General features: G+C 40.2%; 1 long non-coding RNA gene across 1 annotated transcript; it reads left to right on the plus strand.

The window, feature by feature from the left end:
• Positions 1-1,061: 1,061 nt before the first annotated feature.
• LOC134473845 (uncharacterized) lies at positions 1,062-10,157 on the plus strand. The gene is made up of 3 exons (XR_010044306.1): positions 1,062-1,341; positions 9,733-9,849; positions 9,933-10,157. It is a non-coding gene; the product is annotated as an uncharacterized LOC134473845 (long non-coding RNA).
• The last annotated feature ends 301 nt before the right edge of the window (positions 10,158-10,458 follow it).

The raw sequence follows: 10,458 nt of genomic DNA on the forward strand, positions 1-10,458 counted from the left end.
GGACAACTTAAAGAATAGAGACAATGGTTGGCAAATCAAAATATCTAACAAGTGTTTATTATCCAAAATATGTAAAGAACTCGAGAGTCAACAATAACCAGACACACAATTTTAAAAATGACCACAGGATTTGAATAGACATTTCTTCAAAGAGGATATATAAATGGAAAATAGGCACTTGAAATACACTTAAAAGCATTGGAAAATTGGTTGACAAGGATATGGAAAACCTGAGACCATCGTACACTGCTAGTGGGAATGTCTAGTGGTGCAGCCACTTTGAAAAATAGTCTGGCATTTCTTCAAAAGGTTAATCAGAGTTACTCATCCTCTATCACTCAGCAAATTCACTCCAGGATATAGATGCTAGAGAAATAATAAGAGTTGTTAACCAGGTGTTCAAGCAAAAGTTTGTACCTGATTCTTCCAGTATTATTCATAAATAGCCAGAGAGAGGAGACAAGCTAATGTACAGCAGCTGATGAATGGGTAAATGCAACATAGTATCTTCATGCAAGGGGTGTTACTCTCTCTAAAGAGCAATAGGTAAGAACTGACATAATGCTGCCACATTAAAACCTTTGAAAACTTGATGTTAAGAGAAACAAGTCTTACAGAAAAGGCCACATAGTAGACTATTTCAATTATATAAAATATGCAGAGTACACAAATCCAAAAACCCCCCAAAACTGAGATAATTGTTGCCAGGAGCTGTAGGTAGCGGGGGAAATATGGAGTCATTTCTATTAGGTACAAGTTTTCTTTTGGTGTGATGAAAATACTTTGGAATTTTATAGTAGGGATGGTTGCATAATTCAATGAATAAAATTACTCAGTTGTACATTTAAAGTGGTTACTTTCATAGTACATAAATTACATCTGAATTTTTTAAAAAGGACCAGTTACAGTAACGATTCCCATTTAACTTTAAAGAAAACTAAAAAATTGAAACATTTGCCTCAGCATTTCTTTTCTGTAATTCATGCCTTGAGGACCAGAGAAAACCAATATTCAGATCACACCCAGTGACTAAACCAGCAGTGGCAACCAGCACTGGGAAATTCAAGAAACATTGTTGCCCAGGAACTCAATTGTCTTAGAGCTCCCTCTGAAACAGACCCTAGAACAAGCACTTAAGGGAAATGGAGTTTATTTGGGAGATAAAGGAAATACCAAGAGCAGAGCAGGAAAGTGAGTCAGAGAAAGGCAGGCAGCCAGTAAAGCCAGCATTACCCAGAAGTTACCCTGCGGCCACTGGAACTCCATCCACCGGGGACCACTGAAGCACAGTGACGCTCATCCCCAGGGGCAAGAAAATGGGATATTTATACTACAAATCTCGTAAGTCTAGGGTTGGCTCCTCCAGAATGAGACAGGCAGGTGCTGGCAGCGGTTCAGACTTGAACTGAGACGGAAAGGCCAAAAGGAAGAGCCGGGCAGCTAATGGGAACTCTCTACAGATGGCTGCAGACCGTGGTTGTTGAGGTTATAAAACCTGAATTAAGAGATTTGTTTCTTCATATGCAAAATACAGGCAGGCCAGAGTAAGTGCCCAAGAGTCATCCTTGTGACGAGGACAGCAGAAACCCTGACTCTGTAGCCAGGTAGGCAGAAGTATTGAGGGACGGCAGAAGGCTGGATATTCCAACTGGGGTTTGAGGTGAGGAATTTTTGTGAAGACAGAGCACTCAGCATCAGAGACATACTGAGAGAACATAAGCATTAATGATTGTGATGTCTGCCTGAGAACTTAGCCCTTTATCAGCAGTGCAAAGCCCTTCCTTATCCTGGAGTTCTCTGAAATGAATATAGCTACTCCAGATTTCTTTTTTCCATGTTTTTACTTTTTATCCATCTGCATCTTTAAACTAAAAACGTAGTTCTTGTGGACAGCACATAGTTAATTGGGACTTATTTTTCATCTACTCTGAGAACTTTTGACTTTCCATTTTGTATTTAGATCAATGACATTTACAGTATTATTGACACAGTTGTATTAATAGCTACTGCATTTGTAACTGTGTTCTATTATTGTCCTTGTTCCATTTATTTTTGGGTTTTTTTTTTCTTCTTTTTCTACTTTGTCTGCCTTTAATAAACATTTTATATCATTCCTCTTTCTCATGTATCCACATTTATTGTACTTTTAAAAATATGTTTAATATGTGGGCATGATGAAGTTCTAACTTGTGGGGAGGTTGAGGCTGAGTCCAGGAGTCACAACCCAGCCTTAGCACTGGAAAGATACCATCTTTAAAAAAAAATTTTTTTTTAACATACTGGGTCTCCAATGGTCTATGTTAGCAGGAAGAAGTATGCTATTATCTTAGATCCCTAACACTTTTTCAGTCTAGTGAGTTGAACTTATTCTAACCACATTGGACGACGTCACCACTGAAGACGTGTGGCCCTCTCAGCCTAACAGACCCTTGCTGCATGCTGCCATCCCAATTAAAAATGCTACAGGTTTGTGAAGAGGGAGAAGGAGATGCAATTGTCTCAGTGTCCTGCTCACCTATGTGTGTTCCACCCTTGGGCTCTTGAGGTTAGAATTGTCCTCCAATAATTCAGCCACTGTCCCAGATTAAACCCAACAGACCAAGTAAAGAAGTCAAAGAACATCTAAAACCCCCATTTTCCTGAGTCCAGGGTGACGCTCTCTCACTTGAGCTTCTTTGCCCACCACCAGGTCTCACATCTTCAAAACTATCAAGGCTAGGCCTATTTATTGCAGATACTCACTCAGAGCCCGGCTCTGTCTTCCAGTGTAGACAGAGCGGTTCCTGAGGCACCTGTGGGGCTCTGGAGAATGATTCAGAGGCAGGAGCCACTTGGCTGGTGTTTTCCCAGAGCTAGAAGTGACTGAGAATTTACATCCAGTGCCCATAACAAAAGTGGCCCTTTACCGAAATAGCCTAATTCCTTTGCCTCAAGCTGGACAACAGTGAGATGTATTTAACATTCCAAATTTCCTCTGTGGGATCAAGGAAAAGCCACCTCAGAACCCTGCTTAGTTTCTGTCCTTTCTTGTCATGTTTTCTGTACACCTTTACCCACCTCCTCTGGGAGCAAGTCCTTAACCAAGTATGTCCTCATCACAACCATAATCTCGAGTCCGCTATCACAGAACTGAACCAGAGACAAGATGCACAAGGGCCGAGGTGGTGAATGCTCTCTGATCTTATATTTTCATAGACCATTCAATCTACTCAAAAGTTATTTTTAAAACAAAACAAAAAAATGATTATTTTGCTCATCCAATGATTTGAAATGGCTAACACCATTTAAATGGCAGATGCTCATACAAATAAATAAGATTTTCCATTTCTGCCCAACAGAACTCTATGCTATTCCAATATTTGTACTTAGCACTTTCTTGTGACTATCTCTCTCAAATGACTGAAAATGCCCAGGGTCTGTAGTAACCAAACAATTCACTTGATTGGTTATTGTATTCTAGACTTGCTTGAATATTTACTCTGAGATCAAGACTTCTTTTCTTTTCTTTTTCCTTTTCTTTCTTTTTTTGAGACAGGGTTTCACTATGTAGTTTAGGCTGGCCTTGAACTTACTTTGTAGCCTTGGCTGGCCTCAAATTTATGGTGACCCTCCTGCCTCAGCCTCCTGAGTGATGGAATTATAGGTATGCGCCGCCGTGCACAGCTAGGTCAAGACTTTCTGACTTCTTTCTTTACCTTTCTTTTTCTCTTTTTCTGTACCTGCATTCAGGCAAAAGTGACACCCTTATGTGTCCCCTGTTGCTTGGTAAAGCCTATTCTCAGAAATCATTAAATAAGTGAGTGAGTGAAACGTGGTTTCTACTTTTCTTCCCTCTAGAGGAGACGGGAGGGGAAAGTAAGAGTACATAATGAGGGCTCTGGATGTTATTGAGGGTATTTCCGGGAACAGAATACAGGTGGGAAGAGAATTCTGGCGCATATGTGACCTTGAAGATATAATCTGGCATTTTTCCTTGGTAAGTGGAAATTGGTTGTTGACTTTTCCTTGCTTACAGAGCTCACAGATTGATCATGGTAAAAAGGGGCAAGACCTCCCTCCCATCTCTGTGCCTCACCTGTGTGGTGAGAACTCAGTATCTGATGCACTTCTAAACGGCATTGTGGTCAAGGTATTAAGTACTTCAGAAAACAGTCTTAGTTTAGATTCTAGTTCTATACTTATGAGCTATATGGTCTCCATCACTTAACCTTTCTCTGGCTTGATTTTTCTGGATATAAAATGAAGACAAAAGTTGTTCTAAAGGGGCTGGGGATTTAGCTCAGCAGCATAAGCGCCTGCTTGGAAGCAGGCAGTTGTGAGTTCGATCCCTGGTACTGATAAAAAGACAAAAGACAAAAAAAAAAAAAAAAAAAAAAAATTGTTCTAAAGCAGAAATGAGATCCAACATATACAATAGCTGGCACCAAGTAAATACTCAAAAATAGGAATCTTTTCTCTCTATATGGCAAGATTCAGTAAGCTGGTTTTCTCTGAGTCATCAGTCTGCTTCCCTTCTGAGCTCCCACCCAATGTACTCCCAAGAATTAATATTCTGGAAATTAAAATTAGCAGTCACTTTTCATAGCACTCACTGTTTTCAATCCACTCATTTTGCTGGTGGTGAAAGTGAGACCTACATGGCCCATGGGCTTTGTTCAAAGTATGATGGTTCTCCCCTGAAGGTCTTTGCTCTGCAGCTCTTAAGTACCACCTTTTAGAGGCCTATATTTACACACTTTGGCAAATATTTAGGCATTTTCACTTCCAATATTATTTTACAGGTGGCACTTCAGAAATATAAAAATATTTCTGATATTTTTACAATGGTTCCTCCAAGGGGAAAATGCTGTGGATTTCTCAGTGGCTCCTAAAGGTGGTGACCACTGACCATTGGTCCCAGATCCTTTTTGAGAAGCCCATTCTTTCTGAAGACACCATAAATGCCCCTGCTGAGGCTGGAGGACAGTCTCTCTCTCAGTGGTTTGGGTGGGTCAGTCTGTTTCCTGGTCTTGAGTGTTTGGCTTACCTACCTGCTGTGCTCTACAGACACAGACCTCCTTCTGTCCCCACCTTGGGTTGGTCAGAGACTTGGGACTCCATAGCTAAATATTCCAGAGCAGGGGTTCAGATGGCCTAAAGAGTTCCTGCTCTGGCTAGGCTACCTACCTCTGCTCCACAGGGGACTTTCCCTGTGTCAGAGGGTCCACCATAGACCCCCAGAGTGGAAGTCACCAAGATAGGCCAATCAGACAGATTGTTAGGAGCAGCTGGAAGGGTGCAGAAGAGTAGCTTCACAATGTCAAGCATAGTAAGCTTCATAGGGACAGCAGGAGGGAATGGCAGAAGTACCGTTGGGCTCCTGTCAGGTTCCTGTCTGTGCCACCCAGTGTCCCAGCCGATGCCACCCTTGGACCCACATCTGGAGTAACCTTGGGAGGAGATTCCATGATCTGAATGTTGCCAGGCAGGTGAGTAGACACCTCAGAATCTGGGAGATGACTGGTTTTTAAAATTCCCCAATGATTCAAATGAGCAGCCTCTGTCCTCTAGATTTGCCAGATTTAGCAAAAAGACAAAAGCACAGGGCATCTAATAAAATCTTAATTTCACATAACAATGAATACTTTTTAGAGGAAGTATGCCCTGTGTAATACTGGGATCATATTTATACTAAAAAAAAGTTATTTGTCTGAAATTCAAGTTTAACAGGGCATAATGTATTTCAGCTGGCAAACCTCCCACCCTCCCCACCCTCAAACAGGAAAATGACATTTTAAAATATCACTCTAAAAAAACACACTTACTGTCAAAAAAAAAGTAGAGAAGTATAAAAAATTAGAATAAAGAGCAGCCGCAATTTTGCTACCCAGAGCTGCTAACCTGTGTTAACACTCCACTTCTATTCTTTGTCAGTCTGTATGAGTGTGCGTGTGTATGAATGTGTATGTGTGATGTACTGTGAACCATGTATTTATTTATAAAATTTGGGCTATGTTAAAAATAAGGTTTAAACCAAATCTTTTTTCTCCTTGTATCTATAATATTTTATGTAATTATGAAAGTAAACATTATGTTTTTTTAAGAAAATATATAACATTAAACACACACATAAATAATGCTAGGTCTTTGTTCCCCATGTCATTGAATATGTTTAATGTTATAAATTTTCTTGTGCCTTTAAATATTCTTCATCAACAGGTCTTTTTTTTTTTTTTTTTTTTTTTTTGTCTTTTTCCTTTTTTATCGGTACCGGAGATCAAACTCACAACCGCCTGCTTGCAAGGCAGGTACTTATGCCCCTGAGCCAAATCCCCAGTCCCTATCAGCAGGTCTTTTTAATGGCTGAAAATGTTCACTCTTATTTCAACTTAGGCATGGAAATCGAGAAAAACAGTATTCATTTTCTACTGTACCACTCCTGCTGAAGAGAAGAAATACTGCTTGGATTCAGTGAGATAATGATACTGTAGCATTCTGGTCTCTGATGTTGAAAATAAAAAAGTTCTGATTTATTTTAAATTTTATAAGTACTCAGGATCCATTTGAGGACAGGTCCCATTGTAGGTATTCTGGGCACAGAAATGAATAGGTGGAGGAATTTTGGAATAACATACATATGAAATTACATTTGGGTGTGGTGGTGGTAATAATGGTAATAGATGACAGATAAAAAAGGAATAAATAAGTAAATAAATAAACATAATGATTTCATGTGGTAATGAAGGAGAACTGAAACCATTATAACAACACCATTTACTTTCATACTAACGTAATTCTACTATTTGACACTTGGCACTGAAATGATTATTCTATGCCACAAAATTCTAGCCTGAAGAAGACAAAGTTGCAAACAATGCTATTGTTTGTCTCAGAAACTTCCTGAAAATCCATTTTTCCGAGAAACAGACTTTTTAACTAGTCATTTTCAGGGCAGCTGGCTCCTTCTGGGAACAAGCCAGATGGTTCGCATACTCTTCAAGGACCTGAAAAGCCCTTACCTACGTTCATCAGGTCTAAACCATCACATCACAAATTTTGCATTTCCAACCAGTCTTCACACTGAAAGGCCTATTTAAACTAAAACATGTTATCAATGTCTCCTCCTTGGCCACCTCCTTCTAAGATGCTTCTATGACTCCATCGGAATAGCTAACACTTCCTGCATTAAGCAGTAAACTTGGCTGTGGGCAACAAGCAGGTTATTGCAGTGGGATTTGGCTGTCAACACAGTGATATGAAGTAAAAGAAGCAGAGCCAATCAACCCATAGTGACATCGGCACGACTGGAGGTGGTGACACTTCCATTGGATGGAAGCCTCGCCCAAGTTTTAATGTTTTACAATGAAACCTAGATGAAGACCTGAAAGTGAGATTTGCCATATCTTGGAGGCAAAAATTTTCAGACACTGAGAATAACCAAAGAAGGAAGGCTGGTTGTAAAGCAAAGGAAGGCAGAGAGGTAGAGAGCAAGTGGAGGCCAAAGGATGTGGTTCATCACTGACCGTGTATAAGGAGCTTGATTTTATGTTGTGGGAGTTAAAGAATTGGAAGATGTAAGCAGGAAGTGACACTCTTTCATGTGTCCCGCCATGTCCATTCATTCTGTCAAGAAACATTAGTGGAGACCCTTGTCTTATGTGGATTTTGTGGGTATGAACTGTGGCTGGAGATTAAGTAGTTTACAAGAAAGACAGGAATAAGAGCCAACAAGCAGAGGGCGATTTCAGGGAAGGAAGGGATGAGCACACAACCAAAATAATTGGCCGTTTCCTATCATGGTTCTGGCTCCCCGTCTCTGGAGTTTTATGTGAGCTTCACCAGATGGTTCTTTAGTCATTTAGTCCTTTAGTCTGCTGTTGACCCAGCAGAGCAACCTTCTGCATTGTCTTCTATGTGCCTCAGTATAAGCCCAATACCTGGCATAGAGTAGGTGCTCGATAAATGGTAGAACAAATGGTCTGCTTTTGGGATGTTTATTCTCCAACCACTTCCAAAACATTTTGAAGCTGAGTGCAGAATTACAGATATTGTTTAAACACAAATAAAAGATAAATAAGATCAAGAAAATATAAAGATAGTGAAGATAAAATCTGGGGTTAAAATTAGTGGTTAAAAATACTTACGGAACAGTGTTGAGTTAAAGTGAATTCAAAACATCTTCTAGTAGCCACTGAAAAGGTAACATAAGTCATTCTAGAATCACAGGAAAAAAATTGAGAATAAAAAGCTAGTGGTTCAGGAAAAGCCTAGTTCTTTCTAGTATTTATCAAAGAAAAAATTTATGCTCCTTATAAAGAGTTTTCTGTGAGACAGTAATGTCATCCCTAAAACCAAAATAGTTAGAGATTTCAAATGGTTTTTATGAAACATCCCTATGGAAGCATGATGCAGGCACATCTGAGCATAATTCCATCAAGACAAACAGGCCAGGACAAGGAGACAGAGTACACAACGCTGACCTGTAGTTTAACTGTAGTAAACTGTAGTTTACTGTAGAATATACAGGGACCAAAAGGGATGGATATTGAGGAGGATGGAGGTGACAGGACTCAACACTGTCTGAATGGAGCAGGGCAGTCACACATGTGCGTCTCACACACATTTGAAAAAAGCAGCTTGGAATGCAAGAGGTACCTTTAGCTTACATCCTGTGTGACTAATGTTAGGCCCTCCTGAAGCAAAATGAGGGACCAGGAGACCTCCATAGAGGAGGGATTAGTGTGTGTGTGTCGGGGGGAATCTTCATGAAGTGCTAGAGTAAACACTTCATATTTTCAGGCTGTGAAGAAAACATCTCCTGGCTGGTAGGCTTAGGAAATGTGTACAATTTGTGGTGGGGTCATTTGAAGCCCGTCTGTAGCTCCATTGGGGTGCCCCATTTCCTGGCTCTACAAGTACTATGCAAATCTGTTGACTGATGGCTGACACACATGGTGACAGCCACAGAAATGCTTTCCTTTGGCTGCATGTGTGTGTCCTATTTACAGATATCTGGAATCATGAAGGGTACAGGACTCCACTGCTATTGCATAATTATGGCCTCTCAATGGCTTCTTCACTGAGAACACTTAAGAAAGAATATCATGGTGAATTCATTACAAAAAAACCCCACCTCTTTTTTATTTTTTATTTCTTTAATTTTTTTTTGTCTTTTTCCTTTTTATCTGTACCAGGGATTGAACTCATGACTGCCTGCCTGCAAGGCAGGCGCTTATGCCGCTGAGCTAAATCCCCAGCCCCTATCTTTTTTATTTTTATTATTAACTAATCTTTATTATTATCTAATAATTTTTATTATTAAATAATTTAAGCATTATTTAAACTCCCTGGATTTCTGTGTGCACAGACATAACCTATACTCTGCTCTCATGATGATGAGCACTTCAAATCTTCAAATGCAAGCCCTTTATCTCTTGCCAAGAGTGTAATCGTTGAATCCTGATGCTACTCACAGATGGAAAATAGAGACCGAGTGAAGGCTAAGCGACTGCTTCCCTAAGTCATGCAAGGCTGCTCCTAAGCCCTCAGTTTCTTAACTCTTAATTGAGATCTCTTTACCTGAGATGATGCTGAGTCTAGACCTGAGGCCTGACACTGGCAGCAGGAAGCAATTAATTTCCTCTGCCTCTTAGGTTTGTTTTTCTTTTCCACTTGCTACTAGAGAGATACTCTTGGATTGAAGAATAAGGCTATAGCTGCTCCCATTATCTCACTTATTTCTGCTTTGCTCAGGTACCTGCCTTTCAGCTAATGCCAAGTGGAAATGCTCTAAACAGATGTTCTTCATAAAACATCTCAGAAACCAACCGGCTTTGTGGAAGGTGGTGGTCAGGTCTCAGATCTACAAAGGTGGTATTAAAATTCCCTCTAATTTAAACTCGCTTCTGATTTGTGGTTCCAGACCCACCACCACGTCTTTCTTTTCTACACAGCATTAGCAACACAACTCCGTTTTGTGAGTGCTCATAGCTGAACGGTGGACGAGGAGGGATGCTGAACCGGACGGAGCCACAAGCACCCACGAGAATAGAAACAGAGGCGTGGAAGTGTGAACGCGAAGCTGGGGCTGCACATTCTGGGGCCGGATGTGAGGCAAGAAAGAAACCCATAAATTCTCAGACAATAAGGTCAAGGAAATAAATTTTTTTTGATAACAATAGGATGGTGGTGGAATTTATTTGTATGATTATAATGCTGGATTTTTGCTTATGTCAAGACTGGAAAATCAACGACTGTGTTAGTTGATCTTTATCATCATTTTCCTTTCATTTGGCACACAATTTTAAGATTATCTCCAGATTTCAGAATACATTCTGACTTCATATTATGCACGTACTTGTTGTACGTGTTATTTCAGAGGAGGACAGTAGGGTGGGGCTTGAGAATGAGGAGGAGTAATGCCGTCTATCAATGCTGATACCTAAGATGATTCTCTGAGCACGTGATTTCTACTGAAGA

This window comes from Cavia porcellus, unplaced genomic scaffold (assembly GCF_034190915.1).
Source record: "Cavia porcellus strain 051 isolate PalLab524CR breed Dunkin Hartley unplaced genomic scaffold, mCavPor4.1 scaffold_28, whole genome shotgun sequence".
Taxonomy (NCBI): Eukaryota; Metazoa; Chordata; class Mammalia; order Rodentia; family Caviidae; genus Cavia; species Cavia porcellus.